This window comes from Myodes glareolus, chromosome 4 (genome assembly GCF_982192425.1).
Source record: "Myodes glareolus chromosome 4, mMyoGla1.1, whole genome shotgun sequence".
Classification (NCBI taxonomy): domain Eukaryota; kingdom Metazoa; phylum Chordata; class Mammalia; order Rodentia; family Cricetidae; genus Myodes; species Myodes glareolus.
Window position 1 is genome coordinate 69,235,442 of NC_142029.1, and position 22,434 is coordinate 69,257,875.

The following is a 22,434-nucleotide window of genomic DNA, read 5'->3' on the forward strand; positions in this document are numbered from 1 at the left end:
GAACGAGTAGATTCCATTTGCATCTACTAAGTGGAGTAACTTCAAGGAACAATATCTTTAAGTTTGAGTTCTGTCCTAACCCCAGGTAGTGAATGCCTGAATGGATTGCAATGGAATAGCTATATAGAACTTCCTGGCCTCTGGCAAGCCACTCACCTCCTGAGATTTATCCACGCATCTATACAATGAAGCTGACCATATGATTACTAAGGTCACTAACAATGAGCTAGAACCAGCGAAAGTGTTAGGAACACTCTCCGGTGCAATAGAGAATGCTCTCTGTGCTTTCCCATCTGTCTGGGGATCTTAGGGAGTCCAGCCTTCCCCAGCCTCAGTCTCCTTCCACTGACATGTGTCCTTTTGTCCTTATACCTCATAGGAGTTTAATGAGGACTAGCTGAGGCCATCAACGTGAAAATATTAGGAGAAACCTATCAGAGCTGGAGAGATGGCTCAAGGATTAAGAGTGCCTGTTGTTCTTCCAAAGGACCTGGCTTCAATTCCCAGCACTGACTAGGAAGCTCACAAGTGTCTATAACTCCAGTTCTAGGGGATCTAATGCCCTCCTCTGGCCTCCACAGACTAGGCACACACATGAGACACAGATATATATGCAGACAAAATACTTACACGCATAAAATGAGAATAAATCTTTTTTAAGATGAGAAGAGAAAAGAAAAAACATTATATTGTTTACCTTTTGTTTTAATTTTTAAATACAGCACATAAAGATAGCCAAATTTGCTTTTACTAAGCATAGAGAGAGTTTAGTATAGTCAGACCTGGGTTTGGAGAGATTACTCAATGGTTAAAAGTTCTGGTTGCTCTTCCAGAGGACCTAAATTTAAATCCCAGTACTCATACCCATATGGCAGCTTACACTCATACGTAATTCCAGTTCCAGGGTATCCCAGGCCCTCTTCTGACCTCCCCAGGCATCAGGCATGGACATTTATACATACACACGTGCAGGCAAAACACACAAATTAAAAATGCAAATATTTAAATATTCTAAGTAAAAAATATTCTAAGTTAAAAAAAAAAAGTTTAAAGTCAGACTTAAAAGATCACAGAGTTATCAAAGAAATTTTTCCAGCCAAAGCCAGCAGGCCTGAGTCTGTGGGTAACTTCCAGCTAGATACACATTTGTTCCAGGAGCTGGGGAGGGGAGGGAGTGGGTTGAAATGCTGGCTTGTGGTGAAGGACATTTTCAGTGACCTTAGACATTCAGGAAAGCAAATACTACCAATATTCCTGTCTCCTTGCCAAACATAGTTTCATAAAGCGCAAATCTTGCTGGGTTCTCACCAGACTCTCCCATTTTATAATAGTAAAAGGAGCCTGTTTCATTCAGAAGTCTAACATTTTGTCCTATGTCATGCTAGGATCCTCTGTGTATTGGTTATGTCTTAAAGGCTTGGTCTCCAACTTGGTGCTATTGGGAGGTAACGGGCCTTTAAGAGGTGAGGCCTACTTGTGGTGGCACAAGTCTTTAATCCCATCACTGTGAAGGCAGAGACAAGTGGTTCTCTGTGAGTTTGAGGCCAGCCTGCTCTACAATTGAGAGTTCCAGGACAGCCAAGGCTGTGTAATGAGATCTTGTCAGAATAAAAATAAAACAAACGCAAGAGAGGCGAGGCCTAGTGTCTTTGAGTGAATGAGGTATGCTTTGAAGGATATTGTGGGACCCCAGTTACTTCTCTCTCTCTCTCCTTTCCTGCAACTGTCTAACAAAGAGTTTCACTCCCGTGCACACACCCTCTGTGTTGAGCTGCCTCACCCTGTGCACACACCCTCTATGATGCACAGGTCTAAAGGCCATGTACTCAACTGACTGGGGACTGGAACTCCTAAATCTAGAGGCAAAAGAAACCTTTTGTCTTTATAGATCATGTCAGGTGTTTGTTTTGGTAGCAGAAGGGTTACTGGTGTATATCCTGCTGTCTCTAAATCCCTTGGGAAAAAGGTCTCAACTCCTAGGCCTTTGTCCTGAGACATCAAAGAACAGATGCGGATGAGCTGAGGGAAGGGTATGAGTGTTGGGCCTGGAAGATAGTGGGAGAGATGAGGACACTGCATCAACCTGCTTTTGTTGCCATGGTGACTGCTTGAGATTCATGCTCACCTGTTTGAAATTTCCCGACACTTGGTATGGGAAAGCAATTAATTTAATGGTTGATTCTTACATCTTTGCAATTGCAATGATCATCTGAGCAAGCAACTTGAAGGGAAGTCAAAATGGGATCTCTATGGTGCTTCAGTCTAAGGCGTAGCCTGTACATATGTATATTCTCAGTCATTAATCCAAGTGAGAGCCTGGCAGTAGATAGGATGAACCGTGAAAGAGAAAAGAACACAACCAATATCACAGACAAAGAGAAGCCGGCACAGGTCATTAGACCAAGTCTCTGCTTGACCCTGACCATGGGAACATGCTTTTGTGCCTTTAATTGTTCCACAAACCTGTCTTGAGAACTTCGTAGTTTTTTTTCCCCCTTAATGAGCCACTAGTTTCACAAAACCGAATGAAATAACATCTACTCTCAAAATATTGTTTGGAAAAGAACATAGGAAAAGTGAATGTGGACCTAGGGGAGAGGCAGGAGCTATCATCAGGGAAATGCTGCTGGGGAAACAGGAGGTGGCAGAGGGAGGATATTGGTCCCAGGCCAGCCTGGCTGACATAATAAGACTGTCTCTAAAGCCAAGAGCTGGGGATACAGCTCTGTGGTGGAATATTTCCTAGAATGCCCACGGTCCTGAGTCCAGGCCCCCAGCACTGGAAGGGGGGGGCAGCAGGAGTGAAGGGGCATTCCCATATTTGGGACCAGTACCATTTCTTTGTACTTTTCCTATCTGGTTATTAATTCCATTTTCATAACAACTAAGTAAAATAGTTATCACATCTCTCTTTTACAGGGAAAATTACAAGCAGATAGAGGATATTAAATGGTAGGATAAACCGAGGGCTGTTTCCAAACGGTCATGTTCCCTTCACCATATTCTGCCTTCAACATGTGGAAATGTCCCCGTTCAAGTTAATCCTGATCATGAAGAAAGCCGTGCTGACACCCCAGATTGCCTTCACACACACATACACACACACACAATGCAGATGTGTCGATCAGAAAAAGATCAAAACCATTCTCCAAGTAAGTGGAGTTTTGTTGTTTGTTTTCTTTGTCTCAGGGTGAAAATAGGGATATACCCGAGATATATGTGATTTTAAAAAAAAAGCAAGGTGGTTGAAGAATAAGCCAGCCTTGGTCTGATGGGTGAAGTCTCCATCCAGAAATTAAAACAATTTATCATTTGTCCTGTTGTTGAGGGAACTCTTTCCCAAGGAAGATATAAACAAACATCAAACCCTTTCTTAAAGAGAACTATCTTAGTTAGGGTTTCTACTGCTGTGAAGAGACACCATGACCATGGCAACTCTAATAAAGGAAAAATATTCAACTGGGGCCTGCTTACAGTTTGGAGGCTTGGTCCATTGTCTCTGGAGCAGGAAACAAGGCAGCAGGTAGACAGAGTGCTGGAGAAGGAGCTGAGAGTTCTTGCATCTTGACCAGAAGGCAACAGAAAGTGGTCCGAGTGTCACACTGAGTGAAGGCTGAACAAAGAAGACCTCAAAGCCCACCCCCACAGTGACACTCGTTTTTCAACAAGGCCATACCTACCCCAACAAAGCCACACTTCCTAGTAGCGTCCCTCCCTAGGAGCTTATTGGAGCCAATTACATTCAATCTACTGTAGGAACCAATGACAAACTGAAATATAACTCCACCCAAGTTAGGTAACCAATGAGCTTATTGCGTCTACTTATAGAACAAATGAGGGTGGGTGAGGAGTTACATACGGGTGTGGGGGGGTGACCCCCCCAAAGAAGCTGCACACTGAAAAGTCTCACCTCAGCTACATAGATGGCACCTGATAGACAGACAGACAGACAGACAGACAGATTAAAAAAAGGAAAGGACATGGTTGCTCCTTGGTATGGTGGAGCAGACAGTTTATTGTAGACATGTGGGAGACCAGAGTCAGAGACAGGGACATCTGGGAAAGACCAGCGTGGACATGGCCAGGCTGAGCTGGGTTCTGTGAGAGAGGGGAGAGAGAGGGAGAGAGGAGAGAGGGGAACCAGGTGCAGCAGCCAGGAGGTCAAAGGTACAAAAAGGGGTGTATAACCAAAATGTCTGGGTTATATATGGAAGAACTTTTCAGGGAAAAGCATCACGGCCCCTGGGCTGAAGACTTCAGAGTAGGGGTGGGGGTATGCCAACCATACCCTGTAACAGGTGGGGATTGAAAGATGCCGGGAGATCCTGGTAGCCAGATCTGCTTTGATATGCTAACTAGGCACATCAGCCATTTGTCTAGGTTTGAAACCTCACAGTACCTTGTTTCTGCTTATCATCCACAGTACTTTACATTCCATCACGTCCCAAGACCACGTGCAATCACAGCAGAATTACATGTGCGTGTCCAGGAGATGATGGAGGGAGCAGCAGGATCTCTCAATAACTCTCCCCGCCCTCTCCTTCTGTAAGGGAAAGCCAACAGTCCATTGGCTTGATCCCTGGGGCCTCTTACAAGTAGCCACAGCTGCTCTGATGAAGATGCTAGCTGTTATGTTCAGAGGATAGCTTCGTATAAACACCTACGTTTGTGAAATCCGAGCTCCTTGCGTTAACTTAAATACTATAGATGTCTCTTGGAAGTCCTTTAAGTCAGGAAAGAGATTGCAATAGGATGAGAAAAAGGGAGGAGGAAGAAGAAAGGGAGGGAGGAGAGACAGAGACAGATCGAGGAGAGGGGGAGGGGAAGGAAAAGGAAGGGAAGGGGGAGAGAGAGGGGAGAAAGTGGAAAGGGAGAAGAGAAAAGGGGAGAAGAGAGGAGGGAGAGAAAGGAAAGAAGAGGAGAGGGGAGGAGGGGAGGGGAGAGGAGAGGAGAGGAGAGGAGAGGAGAGGAGAGGAGAGGAGAGGAGAGGAGAGGAGAGGAGAGGAGAGGAGAGAGGAAGAGGAGATAGGAGGGGAGGGGAGGAGACAAGCCATTTGGGCTGATGTAACAAAACACCAGGTACTGGGCAGCATCGAAACAACAGGGAATTAGTGGTTCTGGCATCCTGCAAAGCTGAATCTTAGAGACCTGACTAAGGAATGAACAACAGACACACATACAGAAGAACTAGAACCCCGTGGGTTGTGCTCACTCTGATAGAGGGTACCTAATACCAACAACCCAGAAACTCAGCAGAAGAAGAAGGGGTCAGCTGGTCTTTGTGGGAGGTCTATGTACAGGGCAGCCACAAGATTCCAGCATCCTAGAGCAGGAAGCTGGGACTGTTTCTGCACACACTGTCAACATCAGAGCACGAACCAAAGGAAGTCTTTGCCAGTTCCCTGAGCCTGACCGGGGGAAGACTTGGTCAATCCTCATGGTTCTGGAACATTGGGTCCTTGACCTTGCCAGGCCCATGTCAACAATACATGTTTATTCATGATTTCATCCACTCCCCACCATTTGTGACTCCCCGCAAAGACTGGATCAAAGTGCTGAAGGTCAGATTCCTCAGCAAGATTCTTTCCTGGAGTACAGACAGCTGTCTTCCTGTGTCCTCACATGGTGGCCTCTCTCCTTCTTTGTATAGGGATACTCTGTCATGGAGCCCCCCCCCCCACGACTTCATTCAAGCTAAGCCACTGTTTCAAAGACTCCAAGGAATAGTCCCTTAGGGGTGTTTTCAACCTGTGAATTCTGAGTGGCGCAGTTATCCAATCCAAAACTAAAAGAGAGGGAAGGAAGGAGAGGAAGCAGAAGGAATTATATTAACCCCTACAGTAAGGAACGTCCCTTAAGCTGTGCCACCCACTTTTCTGTTGTGATTTGTGACACGCCACGTGTCAGGTCACTCTTCAGATTACGTGCTTGGGGTCGATGAGCCAACTCCCTCTCCCATGTCACAGAACAAACTATGTCTGCCTTGATTTTTGCTTCAGAAAAAGTACACGTGGGATTGGAGAGATGACTCGGTGGCAAAAGCACTTGCCACGCAAACATGAGGACCTGAGTGCAAATCCCCAGAACCCTATATAAAATTCTCACCTGTAGCCCGGCACTGTAGGGGCAGCCAGAGACAAGAGGGGGAGGTAGAGCCTGCTGGCTGCCAGTCCTGCTCCAGGGTCAGTAAGAAACTGTGCTGGAAGAGAAAGGTGAAGAGTGGAAGAGAATACATAATGTCCTCTTCTGGCTTCTACGCAGACATACACAAACACACATACACAGCACACACAAACATACACATACCATACACATACATACATATACATACAACACAGACATGCATACACACAGCAGGTACACACATAACAAACACACATACACACACAATACACATACACAAAAAACACATATGCATACACATGCATACATATACACATACATGTACACGCACACATGCAAACACACATACATGTACACGCACATGTAAACACATACATGCACACACACAACACATACACATAACACACACATACATACACACACGGATATGAGCATCTACATGCATGCGTGCATACATCACATGTCATACTCATATACACATGGACATACTCTGCCACACACCTACATACAAAATTTAATACAAAATGTAAAAGGAAGCAAGCATGTTATACAGCCCCACTCTGATTTCTTAAGTATTCTCTGAAATCCATGCTGCTCACACAACTGAGTTTTTATGGTACAGGGAGGATTACAGAAAAATTAGTCTTGTTCTCCCATTGGAGGAAAAAGCAAAAATGGGCCATCTGCCCACCCCTGTGAAGGTCCCCTATGCACAGACCAGAGCTCCAGGCTAAAGAACTGGCCAAGACTCTGCCCTCAGGGCCCTCCAAGGCCCACAAGAGAGTTAGACCCTCACAGTACAGTTTGCAAGCAAGTGAAAGAGGGGTCCTCCACTGAGACCTGAGACAGGATGCAGGGGAGGCAGCAGGCCTGGGGAGGCAGACATGCAGGTTGAGCATGGAGATGCTGCACTGTGGTGGTCTTCAGATGAAACAGAGACATCAACAGACCTGGGGCTCCACAGACAAGCTTGACTGAAGACGAGTGCTTTGCCTATGGAACAAGGACCAATATCAGGGCTGGAGAGATGGCTCAGTGATTAAGAGCACTGCCTGCTCTTCCAAAGGTCCTAGGTTCAATTCCCAGCAACCATATGGTGGCTTACAACCATCTGTAACAAGACCTGGTGCCTTCTTCTAGCCTGCATGCATGCTTACAGGCAGAACACTGTACACTTAATGAAAGAAAGAAAGAGAGAGGAAGGAAGGAAGGAAGGAAGGAAGGAAGGAAGGAAGGAAGGAAGGAAGGAAGGAAGGAAGGAAGGAAAAGTCAGCTGGGCCATGGCCTACCTTCGTGTGTGTGTGTGCATGTGCGTGTGCGTGTGTGTGCGTGCGTGCGTGCGTGCGTGCGTGTGCGCGTGCGTGTGTGTGTGGCTGGATGCATGACTATGGATCCTATGAGCTAAAACTACAAGGTTCCTGTTGTTCCTGTTGTGGAATATTATTTTAAGGTGTGTTACATTTGCTTATGCTGTGGAACATTTGTTTTAATGATGCAAAGATGTGTTGCATTCTTTTATGTTACATTTGTTTAGCTCTGTGAATCTGTGATACTTTGCCCATCTAAAACACCTGATTGGCCAACAGATAGGAAGAAGGAAGGATAGGCAGGGCTGGCAGGCAGTAAGAATAAAGAGGAGGAGAAATCTGGAAGGAAAGGAGGAGGAGCAAGAGAACAAAGAGAGGAGGATGCTAGGGGAGAACCACCCAGCCAGCCATGGAGTAAGAGTGAAAATAAGAAGAGAAGGGGAAAGCCCAGAGGCCAGAGGCAGATGGGATAATTTGAGGTATGGAAAGCTGGCTAGAAACAAGCCAAGCCAAGGCTGGGCATTTATAAGAAAGAATAAGCCTGCTTGTGTGATTTATTTGGGAGCTGGGAGGTGGGCCCCCAAAGAGTAAAGCAACAACAGCATTTTTGGTGTTTCAACGTGGGGCTACGTGAGTAAGAAAATTCAACAACAGGCTCCGAGATCCTAAGTGCCCATGCATCAGATCCCAGGCAGTCCTCCCAGGCTGGAAATTCCTGCTGAGGTCCTGTCAAGTTCACTTCTCAGGAGCGAATGCACTGATCCCCGGGGAAGATGACCCTACCAGAGTGGAAAGCGATCTTTCTCTGCCAGTTCAGATTCCCTAGTCCCACTGATGCAGCTTGAACTCGGGTTCACTTCCTGGTATCATATTGCCAACGGCTTACACTGGTTCTACTGCCCATGTCTATGGCCGTCATAACAAAGAATCACAAACTGGTTGTCATCATTCTTCATGGTTCTAGAAGCCAACAGTCCAAAAATCCTGGAAGGGGCACACTGGGTGACAGAAAATTCTGCCTTATGTCTCTCTCGCTCTGGGTGGTGGCCAGCAATGTTTGGCAGTCCATAGATAGTCCTGTCATCTCATAGTGCTCTCTCCATGTGTCTGTGTCCGAGTTATCTGTCTGCCAGTCATTGAATCAGCCTCCGTGGTGATAGGAACAGGTGATGAACCCTTTAGGAAATGGGACCTCGTGGGGAAAACCGTGACTCTGAAGGGGCTGTTGGGATGCCAGCGTTTTCCTGTCCGTCCCTCTCTGCTACCTCCTCTGCCACATGTTCCACCATGATATACTTGCTACATTACTGTCACCACAGAATAACAGGGCCACCGAAGTGACAGGGCCAGAGGCCATGGGCTGCCAATCAGTCTTTCCTTTTCCTAAAACACCTCGGCCTTCCCACCCCCACCCCACACCGCTGGAAAGCTGATGCAGTTTCCTTCCCCATGGTACCTACATTGCCACAAAATCTTTGCTGCATTCCTGCAAGCCCAGCACTTAAGGAGTTGAGATGGCAGGATCACTGAGTTCAAGGCCAGCCTGGACTACAGAGCGAGACTGTCTCAAACAAGAATAAATAAATAAAATCTTCATTCCTGACTGTACTGACCGCTCTGCTCCCTTGTAATCCATTTGACTGACAGCAGCCAGAGTGACCTTGGAGTTAAGTGAGATCTTGTCAGAAGAGAAGAGTCCCTCTACTCTCGGCTAGGACAAGAACTAAAGCTGGGGGTGTAGCTCAGGGACGGAATGCTTCCCTGCTTCAGTTCCCGACCCCATAAAAGAGGGGAAAGGAGAAAGGGAAGGGGAAGGAACTGGATTTACCGTGGTCCCGACCACTCTAAGCCTACCCTTCTGTTGTTCCTCTTGCGGTCTTGCTGTGACCTCTGCAGTCCCCATGCAGCTCCAGGACACGGGCACTCACTAACCCTGCTGCCCAGAGGCTCTCCCCTGGCCTGAGAAGCTGCTGGCTCCTTCTTATTATTTAGCTCCTACAGGAAAGACCAGCTATTCAGAACAGCCTTTCCCTGCAGCGTCAACGGACGCTACCAACCTCCCTGTCACCTTGCTGTCTTGTTTCAAAGCTCACAGGAAAATCTGAAACTAATTATGTGCTCTTTTTCCTTCCCTCTTCACTTAAGCCCCTTCCGTCTACGTATAGGCCTTGAACTCTGCAGAGCCGAGAACGGCAACTTCACGGACACACGCTAAGTGACGAATGATAGCTCCTCGGAAGAATGAAAGTGTGATAGGATGTTGAATGGATTAAAAACAATACTTTAAGTTCAGCGGCAGGTTCAGGGTTAATAATTCTAGTATGAACAAGCTTCACTGATCATCAAGTAAAATACGACCTTAAAATGCTGAGCCGTAGACTCCCAGCCAAGAGCCAAGAAAGCCTACTGAGCCCAGGCAATAACAGACACTGGGGTTTTTCTTTTTCTTGTTTTTTTCTCCCAGGGAAAATGAAGAAGCTTGTTAAACGCATAAAGGAAAGGGCATTAGAGCCTGCAGATGTGATGGAGAGGTAAAGAGGCAAAAAGAAAGTGGCGAGCAGGAGAGCAGTGGGTCGGGCATCTAAATGAGCTCTGAAGGAGAGAGGTCCTGTTACCAAGGACCAAGTTCAGGGACCGCGTCAGCAGTGTTCAGGTCTGACAGTTCCCCCCCCTCACCCCCTCCTCATTTCCTCCTCCTCCTCCTTTTGAGTCAGGGTCTCACTATGTAGCCCTGGCTGGGCTGGAACTCACTATATAGACCAGGTTGGCCTTGAACTCAGAGATCCGCCTGCCTCTGCCTCAGGAGTGCCAGGATTCAAGATGTGCACCATGCCGGGCGGTTATGGTGCACCCCTTTAATCACAGCACTCAGGAGACAGAGCAAGGCGGATCTCTGTGAGTTCGGGCCAGCCTGGTCTAGGAAGTGAATTCCAGGACAGCCTGGGCTACACAGAGAAACCCTGTCTCAAAAAAAAAAAAAAGTGTGCCATCACATCCTGTTCGGTCTGTGTTCTTGTCTTGAGACATGTTGTTGTGGGGTTTTTACCATAGAAGACTGCCTGGATATGGGTTTAACCCAAAAGGCTGAAGGGATGGCTCAGTGGTTAAGAGAATTGGCTACTCTTCCAGAGGTCCTGAGTTCAATTCCCAGCAACCACATGATGACTCACAGTCGTCTATTATTGGATCTAATGCCCTCTTCTGGCATGCAGGCATACATACAGACAGAAAACTCATAAGAAAGAAAGAAAGAAAGAAAGAGAGAGAGAGAGAGAGAGAGGGAGGGAGGGAGGGAGGGAGGGAGGGAGGGAGAGAGAGAGAAAGGAAGGAAGGAAGAAGAATAAATCTGAGAGAGAGAGTCTTTATTACCTTGCCAGTGACTACCCTGGGTGTTCAGAATCCCAGGATATCCCTGAGTCTTTCTCAGGATAAGCTTTTAAGTATAAACACCACGATCCAGGTTGACATACTTCAGTTAACAGCTAGCCAGAAGCAGGACTACAGAAGCCAAAAAGCAAGGTTAGTACATTTAGAGACTTCCCCAGAACTATGGACTTTGGAGGATTAGGTCTTTGTTCTATTTTTGGCAGGTAGTGCTGTCTACAAACTGAATTTTACAGCCATGGCATTTCCATCATGGAGTCAATTGTGCTAAAGTTTGGGGGCCTACTAAGGTCTGGGGCCCTGTTACAGTGTGAGCAGAATTAAAGGAAAAAAAAAAACAGGAAAGGAAAAAGCACCAAAATAGAAATGGTTTATAAACATGACATATAAATAGCAAATGATTTACTTGGTAAATGACAGGTTGCAGATGTCGTTTGTACGTTTTTCTAAAATTAACATATCACCTGCGTAATTCCAAACAGTTAAAAACAAAGCTCAGAGGTGGGACTTGCCCTGTGTCTCAGCAGCACCCTTCTGTAGGTCAAATACTCTCCACCCCTGGCGCACTCAGCTACAGTGAGTGATGAATGTAAAATGCTTGCGTCACACATATTAGCACGGGGTTGATGAAGAGAGTCTCTTGCTGAGAGAGGGCCAGGAAAGGAGGAAAACAGAGAAGCAAGCTGTAGCCACTTTGTCAACAACCCCAAGGACTCCTGTGCTCAGCCCTTGGTAGGCATCTTGGCTCCCATCCGGAGCCAGGGAGACCAGTTGTCCACAAGGGGGCGGTATCTAGCCAATCCCTGCCCCCGGAACTGAAGGAAATTGAGTGGCAGAGGTTGGGATTCAAGGTCAGCCTGGTCTACAGGAGACCCTGACGCTTTGCAAATAACCAGCCAAACAGAATTACACAGAGGGTGGTAAGATTTCTCTTAAGCAGAAAATCCTCAGACTCACAGGCCATCCTACCAGCTCAGCCCTTCCAGGTCACCCCTAAAGACAGAAAAGCCCTGCCTTCCAGGGAAGGACACTAAGCTGTTATTTCTGAGACTGAGAGTCAGGACGTCTTCAAATTCTCAGGAAGGTGTCCCTACCTACTCCTAAATCCCCGCTCCCAAATCATCAGTTTGACCAGAAAAAGGATGCAAATGGTATGGCCAGACCCCCCCGAGGCTTCTGAAATAAAAGACTGTCACTGCAGCGCAGTAAAACCTGCACACCTATGCACACCTTTTCCCTGGCTGTGGCCAACGCCTACACACATATGTGCACTGCACTGACGTGTGTAGAATTGGGGTTCTGACTCGAAAGCTTTGGAAATTACCAGCAGGGGGCGGGTGTGAGTTCAGATCTCTCATCCTTCCTCCAGAGTGTCTGCAGTGGTAGGGCTGGCAGCCAGCCTGAGACTTGGCACTCCAGTGTTCTGGGAGGGGCTGCTGCTGTTTGCGGAGTGTGGGCTATGCTGTGTCTATTCCCTACTTTATCCTTCGCTTTGGCATGTTCAGAAATAAGCCTCCCCTGAGGCTGAAGAAGAAACTCAAGTGAACAGAGTCCATCCTAAGGATAATTCCTGATAGCCACACTTAACCCTCAGAACTCCTGGGAAGTGGGCAGCCTAATTTCCATTTTCAAATAGGAAAGCAAAGATGGCATGAGACTCTCTGAGCTAGTGACTCTTGGAGCCTGGGTTTGATCTGGTCACAAAGTCCCTGCTGGACATTCTAGTTCCTGGGAAAAGAAGCTGATTGACTGAAATAAGGAGGGAGAATGTGCGAACGTCAGTGACTTTTCAAGGAAAGCAAAAAGGCCAGGCCAGCACTGTGGGAAAGCTCGGCAATGGAAATCGGGACCAGAGGCACCCAGGAGGCTGCCCTGGCGGAATGAAGAATGCATAGCTCCTGAAGAGACCTCCACGTCAAGCGGAGCCCGGCAGGCATTGGAGATGGAGTCGCTGCCAGACTCCTGACCTGCCTCACGGACCAGAGCACCCTGCATTCTTTAGACCAGACCGTCCTTTCTATTTTTGCATCCTGAAGAGTATTAATGGCAAAGGCTGTTGGGTTTGGTTTTTATTTGGTTTTGTTTTTAAACTTTTAACAGATTGGAATTCCCCCCAAGTTATCTCTCCTTTAAATGATGAATTCAAAGAGTGGAAAAACAGATGTTTAAGTGCTGAGAAACTGATTAACACACTTCACGGTACTTAGATTTCTGCTTCTAAATGGAAGGGTTACCTTTTTATTAGTCCAACAGTGGACATTTGGGTTCTGAGTTTGGTGTGTGTGTGTGTGCAGGAGAGGGTTCAGTAAATAGAAGGGCATTACCAGGAAATCTATCTTTTGTGTAAAACAATCTGGAATTCAAAATAGATGTGTATCGGTCACGTCTTGGGTAAAAAGCAGACTTTCCTTATTAGCAAGGGTCAACAAGAAAATAATCCAATTCTGATGTATTGCATTACACAGGAGTTAACTCATTCGACAGACCTTTCTCTGTACAACTCAGGCATTACCTTCAAGAGACATGGAATTTAAGATGGACCTGGTGGCACACCTGTGATCCCATCACTTGGGAGGTGGAGACATAAGGATGGTAAGTCAGAGGCTCACCTGGGCTACATAGCAAAACCCTGTTGAAGGAGAAAGGAAGGAAGGGACAAAGTTCTCCTGAAAAGCATGACAGATACACTAGTAACTGTAGCAGCAATGAGCCAGCTGAGGCTAGTTAGGTGCACTAAGAGCTACCTCCTGCTTCCTAGCCCATCTCGCAAGTCTCTCCCAATCTTTATCCTGTTTTGCGACCCCAGTCTGTCATTTAGCTCCTCCAATTCTGCTAGTAAATCTGTTGCTCACCAACGCCAACTTGTCCAACACACGGCTCCCAAGCTCACCTTCCTAACACAAAGGCACACTGGATATTCAAGTTCCAAGTCTTTCCATGGGTTTTAGTTACCCAAAAAGTTGGTGCTGTATCAATGTCCTCCACAATTCAGCTAGAAACCACTCCATCAATATGATTACCATGACTCCGCAGTCCAGCTTCCATCCAACTGACATATGATTGCTTCAAGCATCCTGCACACTTTCCTACATACACTCTGGTACCCTGACTCTGTCCCTCCAGCAGGGTTTGGGCTAGGATAACCCTGAGACAGTATAGAATTTATTTTGTCTACCCCACTGCGATCCCTTAAGACTAGAAACTGTGTGCTAGTTGCCTGCTTGTGGTCAGTGGTCAGCAGTAGTTGGGTACATAGCAAATCCTCAGTGAGTCCAGTTCACTCTGGCTGGGTTTTCATTCACCGTACCAAGCTTATTGACAACAATCCATAGTTAAGTCCATCCACGTCGACTCAAGTGTGCCGAAGCGAATTGGTGCCTTTAAGAGCGACTTAAAGTGTGTTTAAGAGTTGAGGGAATCCGTTAGTTCCCTGATAGAATATTTTCCTGGTCTTTCAAAAATGAATGTGCTACAGAAGAATATCCCAACAGGAGAAGCATCCTCACACTTTCTTTCTAATTATTTCTCAGGTTCAAAAGCCTTGCATTCTCCAAAGGACCTAGCTGGGAAACACAGCAGCTGCGTGGCAGTAGGATGATTTGAAACAGCTTTAACCTCCTGGTGTGCAAGCTTTCCTTCTGACAGTGCCGCTAATTAACAGTCCTAGACACAGACTTCAGGGTGTGTCTACTGTGAAGTTTATTCCTCTTCTTTTGCCTCTTGATCTGTCATGCCTCTTGAACATATGTATGTATACGTATATATGTGTTTGTTTATATGTGTGTGTGTTGATAAGTTGAAAGATAAAGTCTCACACACTCTGCTCTGATTTTATAAACATTTTTAATACTGTTTAGTATTGCTTATAGATGAAAATAGCAGAATATTTTTAATTTGTAAGATATATTTCTCATTCCCTCCTCTTACCAAACCAGCTTATTATCCTTTCCAATCTGTTCAGAAAAAAGAAATATTTAATTACTTTAATCACCAGTCCCTCTCACCAACCATCCTGTAACAGCTGTATATAAGAAAATATGTTATTGTGTCTTTTTAATCTTTTGCAAAGACAATGAAAATTATCATTCTCCTAGTATGTAATTAGGTGCGCTAATTAGCCGCACAAACGTGTCCATCAGCACATCCACCTGTGAATGGTTTCTAACTTTGGCATCCTAGGGTTCTGGACACAGAGCAGTTGAGAGGCTCGGGGTCAGCGAACTGCTAAGAACTGCTGGCCCTGAGCCGCATGGTGAAGGTAGTCCTCGTGGATCGTCCATCGGCTTTAGAGTTTAGATTCACTTCAGTGTTTTATCATTTCAGGGTTTCCTGGTTTTGGAAGTCTTACTTACACATACACACACACACACACACACACACACACACACACACGTAAATAAAACGTGAGTACTTCTCAAATCATTGGAGGCAAAGTCTCAGGGGGTATAATTAGTGGAGCCTGGACGTTGCGCAACCCTCCACCCTCTCCTGCCACTCCTCCCGGAGCCTCGGCCCGCGCTCTTAGAGACTCTGGAGGAAAGCTGCAGCCTCATTAGTGCTAAAGCTGCCTTCTGTGCTGAAGCTCAGAGCTGAAAATCCAGCCCCTCGGACCGACGAGCCTTCCATCGGGCAAATGAACAGGACTACCCCTCCCACCGCATCGCCGCTCCAAGTCCGGTCAGTCATCCTCGCTCCTGCCTGCATCTTCATTTTCATTGTTTTTGACAGTTCCCGTGAAGCAAACAATTAGTCATCATCTACTGGGTGCCAGGCTCCACGTCAGGCACCCGCTGTTCATGCGCGCTTCAGGGCAATGCCACAGGTCCACCTCCGATAAGGAAAGGAGGTCCAGAAACCCGAGAGATCCTTGCGTCAGATTCTCGGCGGCGACGCTAACCTTTTGTCATCCCGCTTCACCTCGTCCCCCTGCTCACCACATGTCTTCTCTGCTCACTCTGCTCCGGTTTACCTCTAGCTCAAGACCCAGGACAGCTCTCATTCTGCTTGAAAACCTTAGGAGACAGCTCCTTGCTCAGAATTTGTAGCACTTAGTGACATTTATGTCCCATACCTCGTGCCTTGAATTATTTAAACATCGTGTGTGTATATGTGCAGGATTTCTTCAATAGATGGAAGTCCCTTGGAGACAGAACCGCGAGCTGCCTCTGCTGTGACTCAGTTCGCCACGCAGAGCCAATGCTAATGATTACCTGTGAAGGGACACAGTTCTCCCAGGCATGTCTAATGGCATCCTTGCTGCAGTCTGTCTCCTGCGGCTGAACTAAATTCCGATAAACATCTCACTAGCTCAAAGACTGCCGACGGATGCTGCACTCTGAATGGCGTCTTTCGCGGCAGATAAAGGGCTGTGGTAATGAGCTGGGTGCTGCTAGGATTTCGGAGGAGACAAGAGAAATTTAAGATAGGATCATTGTCCTCAAGAAGCTAAATGTCTGTTCTGGAAGCGTGACTAATGCATACAGAAATTTGAATAGAATTGCAACAGCAGCGTAGTCAGTGCTAAATTACATTCTTCTGACCGTGTGACGCTGATGTAGTTAAGAGTGTTGAAAATTAGTATGGCTGCAGGAGCTTTGTAGTGGCGCCATTACAGACAATGCCATGAGATGACACGTGGAAATCCAGTCCACTCCTGTAAGCACCCTGGATTAAACCCACTGGGCTACCACAAAAGGAAGAGAGAGGAGAGGGGGAAAGGAGGAAGTGAGTTGAGAAGAGGTTCAGCACAAGAATGGTCAACTGGGACCTGTGGTGATTTGAATGAGAAATGTCCGCCACTGGCTCTGGTATTGGAATATTTGGCTCCTACTTTGCGACCCTGTTGGTGGAGATTTAGGAGGCAGGGCCTGGCTGGAGGAAGTCCATCACGGGGTGAGCTTTCAGAGTTTAAAAGTTTTTCCCTACTTCCAGCTCCTGATTGCTCTGAAACATGTGATCTCTCAGCTTTGTTTTCTCACCACCATGCCTCCCGCACCGTGATGGACTTTTATCCCTCTCGAACGGTAAGCCAGGACAGACCCATCTTTAAGTGTTCTGGATCATGGAGTCTTATCACGGCAACGGAAAAGTAACTGATGCAGGTGAAAAGGACCGAAATGCTCTGTACACACGTCCGGAAATGGCGGACTGAAACCCGTTACTGCATACTGTCTATACTGGTGAGGAGGTGCGAATCTGCCTTCAACATGGGCTGCCTTTGCCTGGGTTTCCTCTTGTGACACAGCATCCACCACACATGGAAAAATCTCTGGTGTTCCAGGCGGTTTGGGCTCTAACTTGAGAACTCCAAGGAGACCAATTTCTAGGCCAGGCAGGAGGCCTCTATGCTGGCGAGTTTTATGCCACCTTGACACAAGGCAGAGCCATTTAAGAGGGAATGTCAGTTGATAAAATGCTCCTACTACATTGGCCTATGGGCAAGCCTGTGGGGGTGTTTCTGTTTCTTACTGATGATAGATGTGGCATGGTCCGGCAATGTCACTCCTGAGCCGGTGGTCCTGGTTTCTATAAGAAAGCAGACTGAGCAAGCCACAAGGAGCAAGCCAGTAAGCAGCTCTCCTCCATGGCCTCTGCACCAGTTCCTGCCTCCAGGTTCCTGTCCCGAGTTCCTATCCTGACTTTCCTGGATGATGGACTAAAAGATGTAAAATTAGGCAGGTGTGGCGGCACACATCTCTAATCCCAGCCCTCGGGAGGCAAAGGCGGGCAGATCTCTGTGAGTTTGAGGCCAGCCTGGTCTACACAGCGAGTTCTAGGACAGCCAGGACCTGGACCCTGGCTCAACATCACCCCCCCACCCAAACAAAGCCCCGTCTTCGAATTGCTTTTGGTCAAGGTGGTGACCACAGCAATAGGAACCCCAGTGAAGACAGACTCTAACCTGGCAGCTTGGTGCGGGAAGAACCGGTGACGTCACCCTGTTGCCACACTACATCCGTGCTGAGGCCCACTGTGTGAAAGGCGCCCTGACAGTCTGCAGGATGTTCAAAGCAATAGACACAGTCACAGTGTGCGGGGAGTCAGAGCTGAGTCAGGGCGTTGTTCATGAGGCGGCTCCTAATGTTCTCCTGATTAGAAAACCCACAAGAAGCACCCCACCGCAGGAGCAGATGTTTCGTGCCACCATTTAAAAGTCGGTCTGAAGTCATACAAGCATCTTATTTTCACAGTTCCAAAAATGTTACATGACACCAAATTCGTCTCTTGAACTCGCTAAGAACTCCCTCCCACACAGCTCACTCACAATATTGCTGATGCACAAGCATTCAACAGCCCCGTCTCTCTGCTGAGTTACCACAAGGTCAAGGCTGCATGGGGGGGCAGGGTGGAGGGTGGGAGGGTTCTCAGTCCCGGAAATCTCTGAGACATCGCTTCACTTCAGGAACAGCCAAATCCAGCTCTTACAGCATGGCCAGTCCCATGCCTTAGCACTCCCCTGCTTAGCACCCCCCTGCTTCATCAGCCCAAGCCCGCTGGTTCCAGAAGGCTCAAGGCAGCAAAGGGAGAATCAGTATTTTGTGACTCCTGCCATCTGAGTACTAATCGGACCAGACCACACTTAGCTTTTGAGATTGGGGGAGATCGGCACATTCAGGGCAGTGGGCTGACGATCCACTTGGCGCCTTCTGAACTCACCCACAGACCCACACGGTTCATGGGCACATATTTGAAATGCGTATCCTTTGGGATCTTCGGGAAATCGTTTAAGTTCTCCAGGCTTTGGGCTTAAAATGAAAAGACCCTTGTTCTTTTCTGCTTTACAGGAGAACTGAGTAGGTTCAACCACCAATGATACAATCCACAGATTTATAAAAAATAAATAAATAGATAGATAAATAAAGTGAACATCGCTTAAAGGGGAAAAAAGAGGAAGGACAAATCAAGGCTGTAATTACTTTGAGTTGTAAATTCGAGCTCCGTTCTGATTCATCTGGTTTCCCAGGGGAACCGTGTCCGGCCATGCGGCTAAGGAGTGCTTCAGAGAGCAAAAGGTGAAGGCGTACATTCTCAGTCACTTTACCAGGCTGTCACCTAGACTCGGGTGTTATAGTTCCTGCAGGGGGTGTGCTAGTGTGGAAAACAGCGAGTCTTAAGAGTCCAGGCGAGCTTTTCAATTTGTTTGGCTTTGGTCATTCACATCACACACAGATGCTGGATATGTATGACAAATTCTTTATGAGTTTCCACAAACACAATTCTTTTCTCAGAACAAGAAATGCGAAGATATTTTTCACCAGCGGGCAGCAAATAATGTTCCAGAATACACTGATGGAGACACTAGCTGCAAGACTAGGGGACTCAATCGCAATGGAAGCCCTGACTCTGCAGTTCCACGTATGTCCACAAGGTGGTGGTCAAATTCGCTTGGCACCCTGCCAGGGCCCCTCTACAGGCAGAAGGCAAAGTTGAAGTCTTTATTCCCAGTATACTCAAAAACCTCCTTGGCTTTAGCAGATACATAAAGAGAAAAAACGAGTGACAATTTCTAGATATATCGTGCCTTGTAAAATTCACAATACCTTATCATAAATTACCGTGTTTGATCCGCAAAACCCTGTAATGTGCTTACAAAGGGATTATTAAACAAATGTGGTACTGTACACCTGCAATCTCAAAGTTAGAAGGCAGAAGAACCCATGCAGCTGGAAGCCAGCTTAGGCTACAACCTGGACTTTGTTTCCAAAAAAAAAAAGGGGGGGGAAGAGGGCATGATCAAAATTCAAAATTTTTCACTGAGGAAATTGAGGAAGTCCATCTCTTCCCCAAGACAAAAATGCTGAGGGATCTGAACTGGATCCATTTTTTTTTTCTAACTCCAGATTTGAAACAACCACGTACAACTGCTTCCCAGAGCACACCTGGAACATTCCAGAATGTCGCCTGAGGGTGATGTTTCCTTGTTCCCAGCTGCTTGTATTATGTGAGACACTCTTATTCCCAACCCTGCCTTCGGAAATAACAGAACGTGGCCCTCCCTGTCTTCCCAGAGGCCAGTTACAGCTGAGGTAGCAGGGCCCTTTTCTTTGGCAATAATATAAAGCCTTAATCCTTCTTAGTCTCCTTTGTGTCTTCAAGCCTAATAAGCATACGGTAAATAATATGTTTAATGTTACAAATCCAGCTAGAATCATCAGCAGGGCAGGATGACTGGGTGGGGAGTGAGCTGTGTGGAGCCCCCAGCCCTAGGTATGGGCAAGCTCACCTCTAGTCCTCAGCTTTGTTCACGCATCTTTAAAAAAAAAAAATGTCGATTAGTACTGGAACAGGTCTTTAATCCCAGGCAGAGGCAGGTACATCTCTGTGAGTTTGAGGCCTGCAGAGTGACCAGGATAACCAGGGGTACACAGAAAAACCTTGTCTCTAGACAGATAGATGATAGATAGATAGATAGATGATAGATAGATAGATAGATGATAGACAGACAGAGATAGGTGTAGATTTTATTTTATTTTATGGGTGTGGGTGTTTTGCCCGCATGTATGTATATGCACCATATGCCTGCCTAGTGCCCATGCCAGTCTGAACAGGGCATCAGATTCTCTGCAACTGGGCCTACAAATGCTTGTGAGTTGCTGTGTATGTGTTGGACACCAAGGCGGAGTCCTCTGGAAGAGCAGCAAAAGCTCTTAAGCACTGAGCCATCTCTCCAGTCTCCAGGGCCATCTTTTTATGTCACCACATGGGCCCAGAAGCAGATGGATGCACATGTACCAAAACCTGGAGGGTGGCTAACAGTCTCGTCATTTCCTCAGGAGACACTAACAGAATCCAAGGAGATTAAGTCATTGGTCCAAGGCCTCAGAACTAGTGAATGAAAAGCCCCCTTCACAGAATGCCAGGAAGGTAGCCAGCCTCTGAGGCTACCTTCGAAAGGCAGCCATGGGGGCACACCTCTCACCTGTAGAGATGCGTTAGGCAAAGGGCAAACATTGATGGGCCTCAGAAATTTAAGTTAAGACAACCCCAAGATAACCATCAGAAGCAAAAAGGGAAAAAAGAAAACAGGCTGGCAACCTGGCTCAGTTGGTAAAGTGCCCGCTACACGGGCATGAGGACCTGAACTCAGTTCCTAGAACTTAACTTACAAAGCTGGGCATAGTGGGTGACATGATCCTGTCTTCTCAGTGCTGGGGAGAAGTCACCCAGCACTGGTGCCAGTGGGAGCCCTGGCCTCTTTGTGAACGTGCACTCACACACACATACACACCACCACCACCACCACCAACACCACCACCACCACCAACAACAACAAAAGCCCTGACGTTAAAAGTAAAAACCCACTGAAATGCTCTCCGCTTGGAGGGCTGACCCAAGCCCTTGGGAGTCAGGCTTCTATAGATGACAGACATTCACACTTTGTCACCGTTTCCCATGAGAAACAGAGACACAAACCAATGCAGTTTTTAAAGTATAATAAGGAGATTTTACTAAAACCTTGAAAGGCGGTGAAAAAGCAGAACAAAGACAAGTCTTCCTGATCCTGGAAGAGTTGATCAGAAGCCCAACCCCCTCCCAGAACCAGTGGTCTCCCTCCCGCTTCCCCATAATTAAATCATCTTCCTCCTGTGCTGTTGTCAGAGCGGCAGCCCGGGTCACGTGACTGTCACTTTACAATCTGCTTATGGTGCTGTGTGTGCTTCTCACTCCAAGGCGTGGTGACAGCTCATTTAGAATCAATCAAACATTTATTAGTAGAGGGGGAGCCAGGGGCACAGTCTCAAGCGCTGTTCTCTAGTTCAGAGCCACAAGAAAGGGCAGCAGCAGTGGAAATACCTAGCGGAGGGGGTGGGGAGGCAGGTGGGGGAGGGGAAATCTCCGTTCTAACGAAGCCCTGTGGACCAGGGTCAGGGCCTGCCTGAACCTGTTTCCTACCTGCTGTGGATTTCAGGTCCGTCTGACAACCTCGATTCCGGGTGGGGGAAGGGGAGGGGCGGGGAGGGGGCTTAGAGACAATTAAAGTGAACGATTTTGTCCCAGGAAGAATTGGAGAGCTGAGCAGATGAAATGTAAAGACAAACCGTAGCCAGCCAGATAGACTTAGAGTGGGTGGCTTAAACGACAGGACTTTATTTCTCGGGGTAGGACGGGGTGTAGGAAGAAGCTCAGTGCCAACACATGGCAGGTCCAGGGTCTGGTGAGGTCACTCTCCTGAGCTGCAGAGGACGATCTTCGCTGGACATCTTCATCAGGCAGAGAAGGGGAGGCACACCCACAGTCTCACCAGCTGCTCACCTAAGGCCCCACCTCCAAGTGACAGTACCTTGGGAGTGAGAGTTTCAACACAGGGACTTGGACGGGACCCAAACACACAGACCACCAGATTTAGAATGAAATGCGTTTGAAAGTCACGGTGGAAGTCCAGCTACTGAAGAAATGTAACCTAAGTTATTGAACTTACTTCCAAGCAGAAGCGCTTTAAAGCCCAGAGGATATGAGCTACGTGTGTAAAATACAGAGAGGCAGAGAGCTGGAGGGAGGTTCTCCCGGGACCTTTTTTTTTAAAAAAAAATTAGATGTGGAACTGGAAAATGTTTCCCATAACATCTAGCCCTGGCACGCACGTTGGTACACGGTGTGGTATGTGGACCGGAACATGCGT